Below are 21185 nucleotides of genomic sequence, written 5' to 3' on the forward strand. Positions count from 1 at the left end.
TGTGTGTTTAGTAAAATATCTGTTGGATGTGTGTGTGTGTGTGTGTGTAGTGTAGTGTAGTGTAGTTAGCTGTAGTACTGTAGAAGGTATACAGTGAAGTAGAAGTTAGCTGTAGTGGGTATACTGTGATTAACCCAAAACATTAAGACGTATCCTTGCCTATTTTAAGTGAGCATACTGAGATGGTGATGCCGTGTAGTCCTGCATATCACGTAGATAGACCACTGTGTGTGTGTGTGTGTGTGTGTGTGTGTGTGTGTGTGTGTGTGTGTGTGTGTGTGTGTGTGTGTGTGTGTGTGTGTGTGTGTGTTTGTGTGTGTGTGTGTGTGTGTGTGTGTGTGTGTGTGTGTGTGTGTGTGTGTGTGTGTGTGTGTTGGGTCACATAGTGAAATGAGAATGCACACTCACCTTTATCACACTAACCCACTTTTGTATGTGTGTGTCGTTACTCACAGCTCTCACAAGGGTCTCTCATGGTGAGAGGGATCGGGTGGGGCGCAGAGAGAGGGCAGACAGTTGGGGGTAAGATGAGGGAGGGGGGTAATAAGATGGGGCAGAGCGAGCAGGGAGGGGCAGACAGTGGGGGTCAAAGTTCGAGCGGGAGACAGAGACGGGGACACAGAGGCATTGAGGGAGGACTTCAGAGATGACATCGCTTCAATTCGGGTCACATGACTTCATTCACACATCCTCAACCCCTCCACAGGGGGCAACCAGCATTCCGTTGTGTTAGGAACAGCGTCCGGGGGTCACACACACACACACACACACACACACACACATACGCCTCCATCCCACCATATGCCATGAATGCATAATGAGGGCATAATCACTTCCATTCTTTTCATCTTAAATGGGGCAAAACTGCGACAAAGACAAGTAAACCACATTGCTAATCCAAGCTGCTACTTGTGTGTGTGTGTGTGTGTGTGTAGTTACCATCATCACTCGCCAGAGATAATGTCGCCAAAAAAATAACACATACACACAGCCTCAACATCTTTATCTATGGTTTATTTTGGAGGGCTTTTTCCCTCTCAGAGTTGTCTTCTTGTCTAACACTAAAAATGCTAGGGAGCAGCGACCTCAGACCAGACTTGAACATGGGTCCTTTTGGCCTCTCATGCCTATGTGGCACATTACCGTAATTTCCCAACTATTATCCACAGATTAGATTATACATTGATTTTGCTACATTTCTATAGTTATGAGGTTAATAAATGGGAACAGTTACTATGGAATTAATATAGGCTTGTTTCTTTTAACGTACATAAAACCTGTCCTGCAGCTTATACACAATACAGCTAATAAACAGGAAATTACTGTAGTCTATTATCTCTATACTGCAGCTACTCAGCATGTGCACAACTTCCCAGAACACTGGGAGTAGTCTAGTTAGCTGTAGTGGTTATGCTGTGATGTAGTCTAGTTAGCTGTAGTGGCTATGCTGTGATGTGAACTGTAAATTGATCAACCCCAAATGCGAACCGATCCTTGCCTGTGGTAAGTGGGTATACGGCCTAGTCCAGCGTATCATTGTGGACCACACCAGTGCTCCCAACTGGACTGTGAGAGTCTGGGGGGTGATGCCCTCATTGACACAGACCCCGTTTTAGGGTGGTGGGAGTTCAGGCTGCACGTCGTGGTTGGGTGAGCAGCTCAAGAGACATGAGACCGGCTCATGTGTAGATGCGACATTAGATTGTATGTGTGTGTGAGATACTGGCTAAGGGGTGTGTGTAGGGAGGGGCGTATTGTTCAACAGACAATGCCTCAACGGCAGAGAGGACCCATCATTGCAGGTGGTCTCACGGACAGTCCAGCCACTTCGTCACGTTCACACACACTTAATCACACAGACATGGAAGTCATTAAACACAAAAATGCTCAAAATATTCTATTGAAAAGCTTTATTTGGTTCAACAGTTTATCTCCCCACACAATGTCCAACATTTAAATTAGTCGGTACACAATAAAGGAAATTATGAAAAAGGCATTCATACAAACCTTCAAATGCATGTAAATCACATAAAACACTTACTTACATTGCCTATACATGGCTCATTTAAGTATTTACATACATTCATGAAATTACATGACTAATACAAGACATGCATGCAGGATGTTTCAAGGTCTTCCATCTCAGCATTGGATCAGCACATCTGAGCACCCTGAGTAGGCAAAACAGAGAGGGGGGAGGGGGAAGATGTTGAGATTAATATGGGTTTTATCAGGAAAACGAACTGTTTCAACAGCTGTCATCACATTATTAACACACAGCCCATCTGTGCGGCACACCCCGACAAACAAAATAACATACTGATAGTGTGCGTCTCCACTCAAAAGGCAAAGCTATGGGTAGAGCAGGGCCAGGCTTGAGTGGGAGAGATTTATGTTGCACTAGTGCGTAACCCAAGCAGCCACTCGGATCAGACTGAAGGGCTTAAACCTAGTGCACACGCTGTATATTACAGCAGACTGCAGAGCATCTGCATCACTGGAAACGCCACATTGCCCGTTCCCATGACCCTGCGATGTCTGCACCACTTCTAATGTACTCGAAATTAAGGGAACACTTCAATCGCACATTGGATCACTACTATGACATTGTTTGGTGTCGAGGTGAAACATGAGTTTTTCAAGAACTGTGTCAGATGTTATGCAAATGTGGGAAAGATTAAAGGATTGAAGGTTCCAAAAAAAAAAAAGCTTTAAATGCTCACAAGCACTTTTTTGGAGCAGTGCAAGTAATGGAATCACCGATACACCAATGCAATCAGTGATACAGCTCTCTGACTTTATTCTCTCAGTCATCCTCGTTAAAGTGACCGAAGAGAACACTACTAAGAAAAGTTAGGGATATCTGGCTTCTGGGTGAAATGTAATTGAACTGTTGGACATGCACATTCAAAAGTTTAGAAAAGGTCACATTAAGTTCACTAGTAAAGGTTATCGTGGATTTTAGGGTTCATCCTGAATGATCGAACAGCCCTGACTGTGACTAGCACTCACTATGCTGCTCTAAAGTTATGACTCGAAAAATTGCGGTCTCTCCCCATTCTTATCCTTTTTAACGCCTACATCTCTCTACCCAGCTGGCCTTAGGCAGATAGGCACCCCTCCTGCTGCCTTAATGCTTACATTTTCTTGAAATTCAGCTCAGGTTTATTTGTTATGCTATGAATACATCTCAAGACACTCAGTAAACTAATTGTTAGAGGGAAATTTCATAAGATTCATTTTTCCTTTATTTTTTCTTTCCCAGGAGACTGCACATGGGGGGTATAACAAGTATATGGCTTCACATTAATCACAAACTTGTTTGAGTTAACTTGCAAGTGGTAGCGCGCTCCTAACGACTTGGAATACCCTCCAGATAGCTTGATGTTGACTTTAAATAAATCTGCAGCAGCAGCAGAAACTCCAAATTGACTTCAATGTAGGGCTATCCCTTTAACACAATCGGTGGTATTACAACTTTGATCAAGAAGCAACACCACATTCATGAAAGCGAGATAAAGGGAGTTGGAACGGACAGGCGAGAGGACTACCCCTGGCCAAAAACGTGGTCAGCAGCCATGATGAAAACCACAACCACGTGTTAACGCCATCACAGGGGGAAAAAACACTGTGAAACAATGTACTGGTAAGGAGTAAAATCATGTTTTTTAGACACTTGTGAAGTAAAGAGACCAATCGAATACATCTACTTAGCAGGCTACTAACCGTGTTCAACACGGACAGTCGTATGGTTCGGTCTCCAGAGCTAGCAGCTAGGGCTAACGTTTAGGACAAGTTAACGCCACGTTACCCTACCCTTTGCTTTGACACTAACATTTTTAATCAGTTTTTAAATAGCATGCATGCTCTTAAACAACGTGTACATGCACAGCGTACAGATAACTAAACCTGTGTTCGGCAGGCTGGGGGAAAAAAGTAAAAGTAGACCAATGCAGCAACGTTAACAACTCGCTTTTGGTCAGTCACAGAGATAGCAGGGCAATAGGAAAACATACACTGTGGTCAAAATTACCTTATATTGACGTGAAGATGCTGCTTTTCATTTTAAAAATAAATAAATAAATAACGAATATACTGACTAACACCTTGATTTACTAATTTCTATACGATACATACATAACAGTCTGGCCATGGCCATCTGAAAACGTTCACAGCTCTCACAGGTTAGCTGCTGCATCCGCTACAAAGAGTTCAGAGAGCGAAGCAGGAGCGAAGCCGCCTTCTTAAAGGCAGTTTTGCCAACGAAGGGCATTACCGCCATCGTCTGGACGGAGGTGTGATTTCATTGGGATGTACATAGACTTATTTTTTTTTTACCTAAGTAACAACTATGCCTCATTATCATGAAACAAAAAGTATATATAAAAAAAATATAGGAGTGTCTCAAAACAACACTTTATACTAGCCTACAGTTATAAAGTTTATTCAGTCTCTCGTGCAAGTTATGATGATTAATACTCACTGTATCAGAAGGAAACAAAAGCAAACATTATATCAATATTTTTTATTATGGGTCCGTGTCCGGTCCTTTGCAGTGCTTTGCAGATTTCACATGAAAAGAACGAAAAATTGGCTTAAAATTTCAATTATCCATTGTTGTGGCCCAGAGGTTTCATTTCACCCGATGTCTGCTTGGGTTAAGAATGGGATGTCATTAATGAGCAGTTGACATGTTTATTAGTGTGACGCACCCAAGACACAATCAGTTGTTTCTCGCACACATATTTATACCTTGCATCGTATCATAATATCATTGCGTCACTACACCTTCTCTGCACACACATGACTTGGTCAATACAAAGAGTTACTTAAGAATGAAGGACATTGAGTACATTTCAGTACAGGGTTAGGTAGGCTACCCTCCAGGCCAAGGGGACCTGCCTGAGAAGTGTCTGAAGCCATCGGGCGCTTTTCTCGGCGCTCCCCTGGCTTCGTTTCTGGAGCCTGCCACTTGCCCAGGCTACTAAATAGGCTACACCTCACCGGCAAGCAGGCACGCAAATGCTGGTTTTGCACATCTACAATATAATTGGCCAGGCTATATATAATAGGCTTAGGACTGTATTTTGCCTTCGTGCAACTTTAATTGTGCTCAATCTAAATTATTGTCAGTAAGGATAGGTCATATTACCAAATGGCGAACCTCGAAAAATATTTAGGATATAGAGCCGTGTCCAGTGGCGGTTCTAGACTGAATTACTCCCCGGGTGAGATCCCCCACGAGTTATTATTTTGCTGTCACTTGTATGGCCTGGAAGGTTGTATTTGGTATCTGTGGATAGCTCTCTCCTCTTTCATCTGCCATGCGTGCCATATCTTTCTGACTGATTTCTCGAGTAAATCAAACGAGAATAATGGTAGCCTAAGCTATATGACATTATTATTTGTTTGTCACTTCGTCTGTTTTTATAACACAAAAGGACCGATGTACTTGGTATCAATCAGCTCTGTTTCTCCTCTTTCATTTGATATGCGTGGCATGTTTGAGCTATGATTAATACTGGAGCACCACAGGGATGTGTACTATCACCCATTCTCTACACATTGTACACAAATGATTGCCAAGCATCCTCCTCAGCTCACACCTATTTTAAATACGCTGACGACACAGCACTGGTGGGATTTTTACATCCTGACACCTCATCTGTTGGGGGCTTTGAAAGGGAGGTCCAAGGTTTCATTAATTGGTGCTCAGATAATTTTCTGCAGGTTAACGTAAAGAAAACAAAATAAATGTTAATAGATTTTAGCAAGAAAGGGATACTTGTCTCTCCATCTGAGATTAATGGTGAACAGATAGAGCGAGTCTCATCTTATAAATATTTGGGAATTGAGATAGATGATAAACTGTGTTTTAACCATTGTGCACAGACCAAGTATAAGAAACTGCAACAGAGGATGTTCTTTCTTAGGAAATTAAACTATTTTAGATTGGATAGCAGCATCCTCCAACTATTTTAAAAATCCCTCTTGCAGAGTATCCTGTCCTTTGGGTTAATCTGTGTTTTTGGAAATATGCGTGTACAAAATCAGAAAAAACTGCAGCGCATTATCAAATCAGCTAGCAGAGTCATTGGAGTGGACCAGGCATCCGCAATCCAGCTGTATAATGAGCTCATTTTAGGAAAGATGGAGCAAATCCTAGCTGATCCAACACATCCTCTGTTCCCAAAGTTTGTCAGAAGTACCAGGTCGAATGCAGAGAGCAATCAGGACAGCAAGGTACCACAAGTCATTTGTGCCCACAGCAATTAGACTGCACAATAACAGACCGAACAAATCTGTTGCACTTTAGTTCTCTGCACATCCATGTAATTCCTTTTATTGCAGTTCTTTATCATTCATATCATTTTTACTATTCTATTTATTCTCTATTTATTATACAGCCCCTTTTATAATAATGTCTTTTGTGATGTTAGTCTGTAATGTTGTGTGTCTATTGTCTGTCTATTTTGTCACTTGTTTTGTACATTATATGTTTTGTTTGTTTTATATGTAGGAGATGTGTAATATCGACCATCTGAATTTCCCCCAGGGGATAATAAAGTTTACCTTACCTTACCTTACCTTACCTATGCCGGTCTCGCGAGTAATTCAAGCGAGAGTGCTGGATGCGCGGGTGAATGCAGAGCAATATAGACTGTAAATATGATACACTTTGATTTAAATTCATGATTTTATTTTATTGTCATACTTGATCGTAAAGACAAGTGCTGGTCTCGTTGGAAAGCCCCGGCCCTGCTCTTTCGTGCAATATAGGTCTCATCTCGCTGTGACTACATGTAGGCTAATAATCGCGGAGCAATTTAACAGACAAGAATGGGTGTGTTTTTTGACGCACTTTGCGTCAGTCGGGCTCATAGGGTTAAGCGCTCGTCTCGTGCCGCCCCATACAAGATGCCGCCCCGGACGACCGCCCGGTTCGCCCGTACCTAAAACCGCCACTGGCCGTGTCCATTACGCACTACAGTTATTTAGGCTATTGCTTTATTTGAGTGTTTTTGTCTACCATGGCAAACATAGTTGAAACGTTCGCTCTAAACTTATGTATTTCCAATCGGCTTTCACAATCAGCTACAGCTGCACCGATGATCACCATGAAAACTTGCAATGTCAGAACTGCTTTCACTTCCCCTAGTCGTGTAAGCCTAATGATAGCCTAATAGTTATGACATTAATAGCCTATTAATGACCTCATGTCGGAATGGCTCGTTGTTTGAAAAAAAAATAAAAAATGAAATACCGCCGAGTGGGGATATGTCGGAATGAACGGCGGATACCAGCTGGGTTGTAAAACATTCGAAAACTCTGCAACTGCGATCTGAGATGCTTGTCACCAGTGCGGTTTCTTCGGGTTTTATCGTGTTTTTCCGGCATGAGCCGAACCTTCATGTTATTAGGGCGGTCTTATGTTGCCCCCTTGCGGTTGCAGTTTTAATTACAAATGCTGAACCTTCGGGATTCCCGATGTGCGGCAAAGAAAGGAGCATTCTCAACCCGTACCGTCTGTACCTTTTAGATTAGGCCCACGTCAGAGTGTTGCCCTCTGTTGTATGGAGTGGGAGCATAGTTAGTGTGCTTGCTGAAAGCAGCACACTATTGTTCTTCCTATTATTATTATCATATATCTTAACGCCAACTTTTGTCTCCCTGTCTTGTCCTAGGGATTTGGAGCTAGAGACGCCGTTCCACCTCTCACGCGTGCGTCCTGATGGGAGGATGGTGGCTTGTATACAGCTTTTTGATACGCCTTGTCGTTCTCCCGTTATTCCAGTTTTTCCGGTCGATTTTTCCCCATAGGAATGAATGGAAAAGCGACTTTTGAGCGCTGATGCCCACACATTTTTCCACCTGTAGCCCAAACCGTAAGACATAAAGTCATGAAATTTGGTATGCTGATAGAGGAGACTACCCTGATTGACACCACCAGGTTTCATGCTCGCCACTCTCACGCTCTAGCGCCACCAACTGGTCAAAGATGGAAAACATGTTCATGCCCGTAACTTTTGATCCGTATGGCCGATATTGATAAAACTTATACCATTGGAATCCTCTGACTCAGCTGATTCCAACGCACCATGTGATGTAATTTTCCGCCATGATGGATTTTCCGCCATTTTGAATTTTGTTCAAAGTCAAAGTAAAGCTACCCTGGCCGCATAGTTTATCCGATCGTCATGAAACTTGGCACGCGTGATCTACAGACCAAGGTGGATCAACCGCCTTGATTTCGTCTTCATACGTCTAAGCGTTCGCCTGTGATAACCAATTAAATTCAGCGAGCGAAGCCGCCAAACAGGAAGTGCGCCTATCTTGGATATGCTGTGACGTATGAAAGCCATATTTGGTGGGATGACTTGAGACCCCATTCAAAGCACCCCCAATAAATTTGGTGTTATTTGGTCTGTCGATGGCTCTATAATTAGCAAAAACGTGAGTGTTGGTGAATGTATACTATTAATCGGAATAGCTCATCTTAAATTGCTTTAGGTCATGCCAAAAGGACATTTCAGAGTGATTTAAGATACAATGTTGATATTTAAAAAAAAAAATCTATTTATTGCCATTCTTGTAAAAGGTACTGATATGTATGTCACAGCACAGCATTGTTCCAAGTCTGACGCATACAGTTCAATGACATCATGATTTCAAACTCGATATTACTCAATCCTCGATTGACTGACATGGGATAGTCTGCAACGGTACACCAATGGTGTAATTCTAGACTTGTCCGCATCGTTGTCTCACCTTGAGACTGGATGATTCTTAGAGATGCCATGGTCCCGAGGGACAAGTACGGACTTACTCGCTGTTGAATACAATGTGTGTTCAGTTGTTATATATAGTAGACAATCACACGATGTTTCTCAGTGACGGTGTGTTTTGGATCATTTGTATTGACCTGAGCATTCTGGGTATTTCACTCAGAGGATCATATGACACCCCCACAAAGCAGGCGAAATACCGGAAGTAGAGTGGTGTGCAGTCAAGGGGGCAGGCATATTCCCGGAAGTAGAAACACGAAATGAGCTGGTGATCAACACTCTGCTAACTCCCTTGGACGGCCATAGACTTTCAGATTTTTGCGATCCCATAACTTCATGTAACATGTGCCCTTTGTCTCCCTTATAGCTTCTGTGTATTCTATATAGGGTATCGAAGTCAAAATTAATTCACTGTTTCCCCGTATATTACGTTGGTTTCCCGTAAAGAAGTATTTTAGCATGTCGGTTGTAGGGAAGCTAACGTTCGACGTCACATTTCCCGTAATGTCTGGATCAGAGGCTCAGTGTTGGCTGTTAGAGCTATGTGTTAGAGCTCAGTCCAGCCTGCACGAAAACCATGACGGAAAGTCATTCACAAGATCAGTGAAAAAGCGTATAGCCCACGGTAGCCTACTGTTTGATAGGGTAAAGCATTACCTATAGGCAAGACAACATAATATTAATATTAAAAACGGACGTTGGAAAAGAAGACTCAAACTTTTTTCTCCTCCATTAATGTTTTGAAGATGATCATGTGTGGTAGTTTTCAACATGAACACGACATGATATCTTCTACTCTGCTTGATATAATGAATGTTCAACGTAATAAATACATACATAAATAAATGTTTAACTTTAATGACTGATCACTGTTTATTTATTACTAGAGCTTAATAAATAGTAATAAGTGATAACAAATTCAGTAGTGTGTTGCCTCCACTGCGGAAATACTGCACTTACCTTTAACCTCTTAATGCAGATGGAGATTCTTGCCAAATTTTGAACAAATTTTGAACGATTTGTTTTTATACAATAACAGTCATTATGCCAAGTTCCACGGGCAGCACAATGATCACTCAGGGCTTAAATTAAAGACACATGACATGGGCCAAGATATAGATTTACCTTCAGGATTTTATTTACTTCATGAAGTTTCTTTTTCACAACATCATATACAAAAAAATAAAAGTTGCCTATTGTTTTTGAGGTTTACTGTCGTAGAGTTTACAGTATGTGCAGGTCATGCATTTCCTGATTCATCATGGTCTTGGGAAGTACTGCACAACGTTTGGAGCAGACATATAGATGTATGTACTGTAGGTGCTACACAGCAATTCCTAATAGGTGCATTTAGGCATTCTCAAGTGTCCAAAACCTCTCAAAACTCCAAAAAACAAAAATGTGTCTGTCACTATTTATCTGTGTGTGTTGCTTTGATATTGTGTCACAGTACAGACACCCAGATAGCAATAGGTCAGTGGCCCACTGGCGGCCCACCAGCGGCAGAGTTGGCGGTCCAACGGCGGTACCCACCAGTGGCCCGCTGGAGTTTTGCTCATCGGTTCTCTAGCGGTCCACCGGCGGCTCAGAAGCGGCTCCAGATAAAGGGCCACCCTTTTGCCGCTTACTACCCACCAGCTTCTAATTGGCCTTATTTATGGCCTTAATAATTAAAATTATGTACTAAAATATAGCAATAATACATTATAACACTTTCCATTTGCCCTCAATCAGAACAATTTACAATTATTTACAGGGCTTACCAAAGTTACCAAATTTACTAAGGTGAAGACAGTGCCTGCTGATGAGAAACCTATAAATGTATTCTGTAATTTAATAATCCAATATAAAAACATTTATCCTCAGCAACTATCACACAGACTCACCACACATAGTATTAGGTTCAATACATTTTGTTTATTTATTTCTTTTACATGCTCATTTACATGCTTTATTTCTTCTACATGCTTAAACAATTTATTAAAATTATTTTTAATAATGATATTAATATGCAACACACTCTTCAGGTGTAAGGACTTAAAAGCCACCTTTCCTGCTGCACCAGTCTAATTAATTTGGAGCGCCAGGGACCTCCTCAAAGCCCGGCCCAGCATCCTCTTAACAGCATCTCGGTGGTTTTCCCTCCCAAGTATGTTCACCTGAAATACAAAGACCAAAATTACAATGGCATAACTTCCAGTCAAACATCTTAGCTGTTTTCAGCTTAAGCTGTTTTGCTATTTCATGCACAACCATCAAATACAGAGGGTATATATGATGACAAAAAGTGACAACATGTCATGTACCAAGCACACAACGCTCCACTTGGGAATGAGATTCAAGTTTAACAACACTCAAGGAGTTGAATAACGTGGCTCTCAATATATGATGTCTGTTCCCCAAAAATGTAGTGGGGAAGGGAAAAGAGATGTGAAATGCGACAGTTGTTTCAGATAACAATGGCTACTCACATGGTCTCACTTCTCGACACCCATTCCATGATTTGAATAGTATTTTTGAATCAGTGAGTAAGTCCACATTAAAGCAAGGCAGAGCCACATTCATTACGAGAGCCAGGCTAGGACTTTTATGCCTACAATAATCACATGGCAAAACACTTAAAAAACAGACATACCAGTTGATTTTTCAGGTCCCGATCGGATGCAAGCCGCCTCTCCAACTCGTCCAGGTCCTCAACATTACTCAATGGCCTGTTGTTGTCCTCCACGAGGCCAAGATCCGCCACACCACCACCACCTAGCTTCTGCAGCATAGATGTGTTCACAGCCACCTGCTGCTTTACCCCAGCTCCTCCTCAATTGTTCGGAAGTGCTGCAGAACAAGTCTGTAAAAATCTATGAATCAAAAGGAATAGATTGGAATTGGCATGACACAAAAAGTAAAGATGCAAAGAAGTTGTGACAGACATTCATGGCTTGTTTCTCCCTTGATATTGGTGCCAGATTAATGAAAATGCAGTTCTACCTTGCTGGGGTGTTATTGGCAGCGCTGTGAGCGAATTTGACGGAGGTGTAGGTCTGACTGGTAAACTCTGTTGAACAGATTAGAAATGAAAAGGCGTATTTAGTGAGATGATTACTGCAATGGCAGGGTTCATACAAAAAAATTGAGCTGAATTTACTACCTTTTCACTACCATCAACATGTTTTCTACTACAAAAGCAAAAGGTGAAGAGTAATGTAATGCAATACCTTTCCAAAACACAATAACACATTTAAGAACAGGATTTAACAATGAACCAAGCTACTGGCATTTGAACAGGGGTGTGTATGCTGTCAATAGGCACTGTATTATGTATTTACCGGCATGGCTGGAGTTGATGAAGCTTACTGGGTGGTGGTGCTGGCAAAGGTGTAGTGGTCTGACTGGTAAACTCTGTTGAACAGATTGGATATGAAAAGACGTGTTTAGTGAGATGATTACTGCAGTGGTATGACACCTGGCACATGCTAACTAGCGCCTAAAGTACAAACACTTCTAAAGGATATTTCCACTTAATTTTCAGACAAACCAAGCAAGGGACCACATTTACAGACTCTACAAATACTAACCATGATATCCATGTTTTATTTAAATGACTTGAAAGAGATCGTCAGGTATAAATGCACCATACAGTAGTGGTCAGTTCATTCATTCAGATGCTGTTACATGCTAACTAGCGCCTAAAGTACAAACACTTCTAAAGGATATTTCTACTTAATTCTCAGACAAACCAGGCTAGGGACCACATGTACAGACCCTATAAATACTAACCATGATGTCCGTTTTTTATTCAAATGTCTTGAAAGAGATCGTCAGGTATAAATGCACCATGCTAGTGTGGCCAGTTCATTCATTCACATGCTGTTACATGCTAACTGGCGCCTAGAGTACAAACACTACTAAAGGATATAACACTTCTAATAATTTACAATCTACTGATAAATACTAATAAATACTGACGGTCGACATTACGATTGACGTTAGTGAAACTATAATGAACAGTAAAAAGTTAGCCTGTCTGCCTCTAACGGTTTTCTTTTGCTATCCACTTCAGACTTTAGCCATAGCTAGACTTTAGCGAGTCTAACGCTTTATTAATCTATTCGATGTAAGTTTTTAAAAACGTGATCATCGACTTAACAGTACAGAAATACCATTTTGCAAGAAATGAGTGATTCAGACAAAGACTAAAAATATGTTTAAAAAAGAATCAGATTGTACTTACAAGATCCAAGAAATCGCAGTCAGTCGAGGTCGAATGGCAACATATCTGTATGAACATCTATCAGACGAGTTACAGCAATGTTCAGGGCGGCCAACGTCACAAAATGAGTTTGAGTCTGCGCAGTACGATGAACAGGAAACGATTTTTTGTTTCAGCCCCCTCTCATTGAGAACGACGGAGTCTGTTTGTCCATTTCTTTTAGGTCTATGTGTGCAGTGCGTGAGGCAACGAGGATTTTAATTAGAATGTAGTCCTATGGAAATCGCAGTTACACTTTCAACAGTAAGTGTGTTTAGACTTCGAATTTCGTCACATAATTTATATCATAGCCACCTAAGAGTTTACCAAAGATAACGTTGTTGTCCATTTCAATTTAATAAATGTTTCTGAATTTGGGGAGGTCTCCTTATGGAGGTTATGGGGTAATGTTTTCCATGTATTCCTGTAGGAAAAGGTTGTGGCTTACACTTTCATAAAGTTTGTATATTTACACTTCAAATTTCGTTACACCATTTATATCATAGCCACCCTAAGGTTTAACAAAAATAACAACGTAGTCCAATGTTATTTTAATGCATTTTTCGGAATTTGAGAGGTCTAGTTATGAGGGTAGGTTAGCTAACTGCAGTTCAAATGCTAATCGCGACTAGCATCGCTAGTTGGTTTTAACTTTACCGAGGCTGTTTATACTGAATTGCAACTGCTGTTATGAAGACAGTGAAAGGTAATGAAATGCATGGTCCAAGTAGCCTGGGAAGCCGTCTAGTTATGAGGGTAGGTTACCTAACTGCAGTTCAAATGCTAATCGCGACTAGCATCGCTAGTTGGTTTTAACTTTACCGAGGCTGTTTATACTGAATTGCAACTGCTGTTATGAAGACAGTTTGGAGCCTGGCAGACGTGAAGGCAGTGAAAGGTAATTAAATGCATGGTCCAAGTAGCCTGGAAAGCCAAACTATGTTAACTGTAGCCTAAGTTTAATATGGAACGAGTACGTGTTGCTGATATCATTTCGCAACTCATCGAGCTAGCAAGTCAAGCTAGTCTACATCAGGCAGTGCATAGATAATATTATTACACTTTTTTACAGTCAATGAAGCACCAAGTGAAAGTCAATGTTTGCTTTATATCCAGTGGCAGTGGTGCTGATGTCGTTTGAATAAGTACAGTAAACTTAGTCAGAAGATCTAAAAATATTTGCATTCATGCTAGCTGTATGGTCTATGTGCCACCTATGAATCCCCCTGTTGCAAGCTGCTGCCAAGTAGGCTGGTCATGTCTAAAGCGTGATTATTTTCAATAACTACTCCTCCTGATTGATTGTCATTGACACCGTCAGGGTATGGCTTACCAAGACAGGGAGAAAGTAAGCTGTGTATGGCAGGTGCGTGTGGTAGGCTAGGCAAGGCAGTGCTATTCCATGTAAACTGCAGTGGTGGACTGCGTGATCGCTGGTCAGGCCACCCCCAACCAGCAAAATGTGACGTGATATATATCTATATGTCTATATACTGTATCTATCTAGGATATCTGTATATATCTATGTATCTATCTATAATCTGCACTTTTTACTGCTGAACCGTGTCTTGCCCGTTTCTCTTTACTCCTCTCTCATGTCAATCTCAAGGGGGCTTGTTCAGTGGTCCCCAACGTGACGCAATAGAGTACATTGAGGGGGAAAGAAGAATCATTGCAAACCTCAAATCATTGCAACATCAAATAGGCCTACAATGGATAACAGTTTAGATGAGTAGTACCTAATGCAAATTTGTTTAATAATGCAAACCTTGCAATACGGCCTTTAACATATGTGATATTTTGGATACCCATTTCATTGCAGAGGATAGGGTAATTGTGTTTGAAGGGGACGTGACTTAACATAGGCTATAATTAACTATTTTTACGACTTGATTCAAAGCAAGGTCGGGGGCATATATATTTTTTTTACAGTTAAGAGTTTTCCGACACTCAATGTGTCGCTACCATGGCAGGATTTTTCTGCTTGGCTTTCGTTATGAAGCTTGACTTGACCTGTCATCGATGCTGCCCCGTCAGTGCAAACTACGCATATCCCTGCTAACTTAACTGGAAAGCTATACTGGACGCGTAACTGAAGCGTTCCGTTCGCGACGCGTACAATTCATTTTAGATGACTGGTCCATCTCCCACATCTGTTATACAGTGGGTACGGGTTGAGAATGCACCTTCTCCCGCGGGACTCCCGAAGAGATCCCGCAGGCCGTCAAGCCGATTTTTTTCGAGCCTAAGGCAATGTACCCAAACAACCACCAGGTGGCAGAAAGTTTCATCCCGCATTTCAAAATGATGAAGACCGCATATCCGTCAATAGTCGACTCCTTAATCTCATTTAATCATTACAATGAAGGTGATGACTGGCGAAATTATTCAAACAACGTTTCAATGAACCATTGTTGAAATGAATGAAAATGGTTATAGAAAATCGCCTACAGCCTAACGCCGACACAGCTGATTCTTTGATTGATTCTAAGCTGTTTTGATGTAGGGGATGGGTAAACTGGCGCGCTACAAACATGCTACCAATCAAATGTAATATTAGTAGGACTAGCCTACTTAGACACTTTAGTCATAGGCAACGTTGCCATGTTAATTTGGGCTAGAAGTGCTTGCTTGTGGTGGCGCTCCTGTCCGCTGCTTCTCCCGAATTGTGTGGCAAATTTGTCAGCAATCAGCTTAAATGTCAAATCATATTTATTTCTCTTTGTCGCCATGGTATTGGGGGAAACGCGGAGAAACGAGATGGTCAGTCCTCGTATTTTTTCTTCGCGTTTCGTTATAAGAAATATATAAGTAATAGTTAGTCTTCTTCCGTATTGAACAGATAGGCTACGGGACGCTCTTTGTTCCGTATTTTAAGGAACTACTCAATGCACACACACTACAATGAAAAACACACAAAGAAATCACTAAACATATAGCCTACAACCTAATGACACTTTAATGCAGCGTTTCTCAAACTATGGGCCGCGAAACGTGGAGACTGCTGCTGGTCCGCGAGACATGGGGTGAAATTAGGTCCGGTGATCTGATAATTTGCTGCGCAATTGACCAAGCAACCGCGGACCGACAGAAAATGAAAGCAAACGTTGCGGCGGAAATGCTTCCTAATTTGATGTGTTTAAACATAGAGACATACAATTAGGTGTGTCTGTTATTATGATAATTTTCGAGCATAACTGCTTGTCCATAGCTCAGTGACAGGTGTTAATAGCCTTGCCATAAGCACTGCTGCAGGTGCTTCTTTTATTATGCGGTTAGAGCATATAAGCGCTTACTCATATAGACTATAACTCAGGGACAGGTGCAAAACCACCAACTGGGATGGATCGAAGGGCAAGCAAGCACTGCCACACAACGTGAAGGCCTTTGTGTAGTCAACACTAAACAGAAAGTTCCCTACGATGGGGAGAAGTGGCCGCAAGGACTGCATCGATAAGATCAACGAATACAGTAATGTTTTACAACCCAGCTGGTATCCGCTGTTCATTCCGACATATCCCCACTCGGCGGTAGGCCTAGGCCTATTTAACTTTTTTTTTTTTCAAACAACGTGCCATTCCGACATGAGGTCATTAATAGGCTATTAATGTCATAACTATTAGGCTATCATTAGGCTTACTATGCATGGCTGTAGGCAGCTATGAGGCCACTGAGATCTGGACCTCATCGGTTTTGTGAAAGCCGATTGGAAATACTTAAGTTTAGAGCGAACGTTTCAACTATGTTTGCCATGGTAGACAAAAACACTCAAATAAAAACAATAGCCTAAAAAATAACTGCATGCGTAATGGACACGGCTCTATATCCTAAATAATTTTCGAGGTTCGCCATTTGGTAATATGACCTATCCTTACTGACAATAATTTAGATTGAGCACAACTAAAGTTGCACGAAGGCAAAATACAGTCCTAAAAGCCTATTCTATATAGCCTGGCCAATATTGTAGATGTGCAAAAGCAGCATTTGCGTGCGTGCTTGCCGGTGAGGTGTAGCCTACAAAAATGAGCATAACATCTGATTATTAAAGTATGGCTATAGGATATAGGCTAGAGAAGAGTTGGTTTAAAATTCAAGTGTAGTAAAAAAGTTTGTGCACATCCCCGGTCAAGGTGCAGAACAAGAGTAGGCTAAATCATAAAAAAAATGGAAAAAGGTTCGCACACTTGAAATCCTTCTTTTATAGGATATAGGCTAGAGAAGAGTTGGTTTAAAATTCAAGTGTAGTAAAAAAGTTTGTGCACATCCCCGGTCAAGGTGCAGAACAAGAGTAGGCTAAATCATAAAAAAAATGGAAAAAGGTTCGCACACTTGAAATCCTTCTTTTTTGATTTGATTTGGTCTTCTTCAGATTAAAATTCAAGTACGTGCGCTATTTAACCCCTCGAGACCGACTGCAGTCTGCTGACACAGCCAGACGACTCTCCCAACCCATTCATTCGTTTTGGCCGATATAATCCATTCATTCGTTTTGTGCGTAGGCCTATATAGATTCCTGCATGCTGCATTACCGTGACCCTTAGCCTACCTTGTGGATGATTTTTTCTCATTGGAATACAGCAGGACAGAATGCCTTTTATCTAACAAACGCAAAAGCTGAGATTGTTGGAAGGACTAGGCTACTCAACAAACTTGTTTTTCGTTTCTGGGAGATCTCGTTATCGTTTTGGATTGTCGGATTTTTATACTTATTGTTTGGACTTATGGACAATGAACTTTGAGGGGTGGTTGTTAGTGCTTTGCAAAGCTTTGTGTTAATAAGTGTCGGTCCTCCTATCCTTCAGTTCACTGCGCGATGCAGTTGCGCATAGTGGCCAGCCACGAAGTCATTAACTGTTTACGACACAATACATGATATTTGTGTTTTTCGTTTCTTAGATTTAATGCATGTTTGACATGTAAACAGGCCTTCAGTCCGTTAACTTAAGGCCTTCTTTTGCATGGGGTTGCTCGCATCCGCCCGTAACCTAGACGATTATGTGCGTAGTGGCTGCATACTCTTATAATAAGAGGCAAATTGTTACAGGACAACTTAAACTGACTTCCCCAATGCTTCCCCGCAGCACATTACATTTTAATATAGGCTAATATAGGATGAACAAAGTCTATGCTATATTAAATCCAGCACACTCTAAAAACTACTGGGTTGAAAACGACCCAAATTGGGTTGTTTCTCACCCAGGGCCTGGGTCACTATTGGACAGCAAACGTCTTGGGTTAGAATGACCTAGCATGTTGGGTTGGTTATTTAACCCAATATATGGGTAAGAAAGTCAACCCATATATTGGGTTATATTGGGTCATTCTGACCAGGATGTTGGGTTACAGTGACCCAGAATATTACTGTGTCTTTTTGACCCAATAATGGTTTAGATTAACTTCTTTAATTGGGTTTATCTGACCCATCAATTATGTTGAATTATGCTATGCTCATTTTTTAGATGGCAGAATGCCTTTTTAAGAAGCAAACAAGTTTAAAGAATATAATGCTGACAATTTTAAACAAATTACTCACTTAGTACTTTATCATTACTTACATAGTACATCTATCACTACTGTATGTGTTTTTGTGTTACACATTTACTGCTACAGTATAATGAGATGGAATGAACACAATCTTGAACATTTAATCTTACATTTATTTAAAATGTATACAAAGTTAAAAAGCAGTAAATCCAGTCATCATACATGAGCAATTTGATAAAAGTACAGTTGATAATAGCATTAACATTTAAACTCAACCATAAACTTGGAAACCCAGTTCAGTTTCAGGCCAGTCCATTCAAAGTCTCTCTCTCCCAGTCACTTTCTGTCATGTGTCTGTTGCCCTGTCTTATTGAAGGAAGTCTGTAAGAGAGAAGGAAGCATACATTACAATTGACAGCTTCTATGAACGTAATTAATGCAAACTTCTCAGCTTGTGTGACAAATAAAAGCAAACCCACACTAGCAGCCTACAAGTCAGGTGCAATAGTTAGAAGTAATGCAGATGTATACAATATATACACCACAATTAGAAAGTTTGGGGATGCACTATATTTATCTATAGATTTATTTTCATACAGAGGACATTTCAAAGTGACCCTACACTTCTGCACAGTAGTATGTCTATGTGATATCATACCTAATCACATCTTTGCCTTGCCTTCCTGCGTACACCACCTTTCTGACGCCTAACATAGATCATCCCCCATCTGACTTGCAATAGCAGCCTCTGGCTCCAGGCTGGGAATTCTGGCACCTACAAAAAAAAAAGAAAACAGCAATTGCCATACAATTTGTTATTGTTGATTAAGATATAAAATCATAGAATAAAAAAAAAGCAAGGTAAGTCAATCAGGTAGAAATGATAATTACCTTATGGAGGCACCCTTGCCACCATCACCGTCTATATTAATTCTTGACATCAGGGCTCTGTTAATAAAATATAAGGTTAAACAACATGATGTGTATACTGTACAACTGAATTAGTAGCAAACAACGGAAAATATGGCTAAATTGCAAAATTCAATACTACTTTAGGTAAGTGCAATAATCATGATTACTTTCTGGATTAATGCATTACATAGCACATATGACAAACAAAGAGCATGCTCAATAACATACCCTGTAGTCCACACCCACTACGTTGAGGTCAGGGTAACAGGTAGTGCCATCAGAGTAGACCGACTTTGCCCTGGACAGTTGATAGAGCCCACTACAAAGTCATAACAGACACATGAAAGGAGGGGATAAACTAAACTGTTACAGACAGAAATGCACACATATTATAATGCTATATGCGAGTATACAGTATGTGTCTCTATCTGGTGAGTGAACTCACTTGCAGGCTTGGAATTTCTTCTGTATGGACGTAACACACATTTGGAACATTCCAAAATGCACACAGCGGTCTCAGGGCAGCAGTCCTCACACCACCTGCAAACAGGGGGAACAGAAGAAGGCTAACATTATTACATTGCAAAACTCACAGAAAATGAAAAGACCATCACTGATGCACTACTGCACTCACATGCATCTTAAATAAACATATGCCTCGGTGTAAGTCATCAAACATGGCACAAAAAAAGGCTATAAAATGAAGAACATGAAGCCCAACACTACCATAAACAAACTAAAAATCCCTTTACTTGTCGGCATTATATTTCTGCTAATAGAAATTCCCCAAATGCCCCCGCATTCACATACACTATATGACAGATCTATCAATGAGCATACAACACTACAGCCCCTAAATCAGGAGGTCAAATAACTTAATATTAGCCTACTTCATTCGTTTTACTGGTCCTCTTTCCAATAGCAACACTACATATTATGCATCAACACTATCATACGTATTATGTTTAAGTAACGACCCATGCCCCATGGAAGGTCGTAAGGTAAGGTTAACGTTAACCACAACTTTCGTTGTGTCTGTAGCAGCTAGCTGGCTGCTAACTTTAACCAGTATGGTAACAGCCACTTTAAATGTAGGTAGGCTGAGCTATTGCGCCTGATGTGTGAAAACTCACTCTACATTCATAACGACATCTTAGACTGGATTATTCCTAGCAGCTAGATATGATATTAACTACCATTCCAAAGATTCCACATGAAGGTGAAATTAGTAACTGGAAAAGTTAACATTACTGGAAACTGGAAAAGTTAACATTAACAGCTAACATTAACAGCTAACATCAATAACGTTAGCAAAGTTAGCTCGCTAGCACTATCTGATTAGCTATTATTTGCTAACTAATTATGATTTCTATGATGGCTAACGGCTGTGGTTAATATTTCATTGTGAAAACAGTAAATTTTTAATAAATTCCCGTTTACAATTGGCATACAAAAGTACCATAATTCTTACCTTGAATATGATGACGGCTACAGCACACAGCTTGCAGTCAGATTCATGATAGAAAAAGTGACGGTTGAAGATCTGGCTGGAGTTGCACATTCAGGCAGGGGTGGGGGATGGGCTGCTCAATGAGTTCACCCAGTACTTGGGCTGCCAGTAGTTAAGTGACCCATCTAGTGGGTAGAATGCCCTACATCTGTTGGAGATTGAGTTCTAAACCACCAACCCTGTGGCTGGGTTATGATAAATAACCCAGCATGGGTTGACATAACCCAATAAATGGTAAAACTGCCAC

The 21185-nt window shown here is 40.9% G+C and overlaps 2 long non-coding RNA genes across 3 annotated transcripts; both read right to left on the reverse strand.

Moving 5' to 3' along the window:
• Positions 1-10121: 10121 nt before the first annotated feature.
• On the reverse strand, positions 10122-13206 carry LOC134069340 (uncharacterized). Of its 2 annotated transcripts, XR_009936803.1 has the most exons (5): positions 13015-13206; positions 12110-12182; positions 11772-11838; positions 11422-11641; positions 10122-10945 (listed from the first exon to the last, which is right to left on the reverse strand). It is a non-coding gene; the product is annotated as an uncharacterized LOC134069340 (long non-coding RNA). The 2 variants fall into 2 exon arrangements; XR_009936802.1 differs by lacking the exon at positions 13015-13206 and having other exon boundaries at positions 12110-12725.
• A 5518-nt stretch (positions 13207-18724) lies between these two features.
• On the reverse strand, positions 18725-21185 carry LOC134069252 (uncharacterized). The gene is made up of 6 exons (XR_009936795.1): positions 20900-21185; positions 19874-19968; positions 19657-19747; positions 19408-19464; positions 19175-19291; positions 18725-18897 (listed from the first exon to the last, which is right to left on the reverse strand). It is a non-coding gene; the product is annotated as an uncharacterized LOC134069252 (long non-coding RNA).

This window comes from Sardina pilchardus, chromosome 21, assembly GCF_963854185.1.
Source record: "Sardina pilchardus chromosome 21, fSarPil1.1, whole genome shotgun sequence".
NCBI classification, from domain to species: Eukaryota; Metazoa; Chordata; class Actinopteri; order Clupeiformes; family Clupeidae; genus Sardina; species Sardina pilchardus.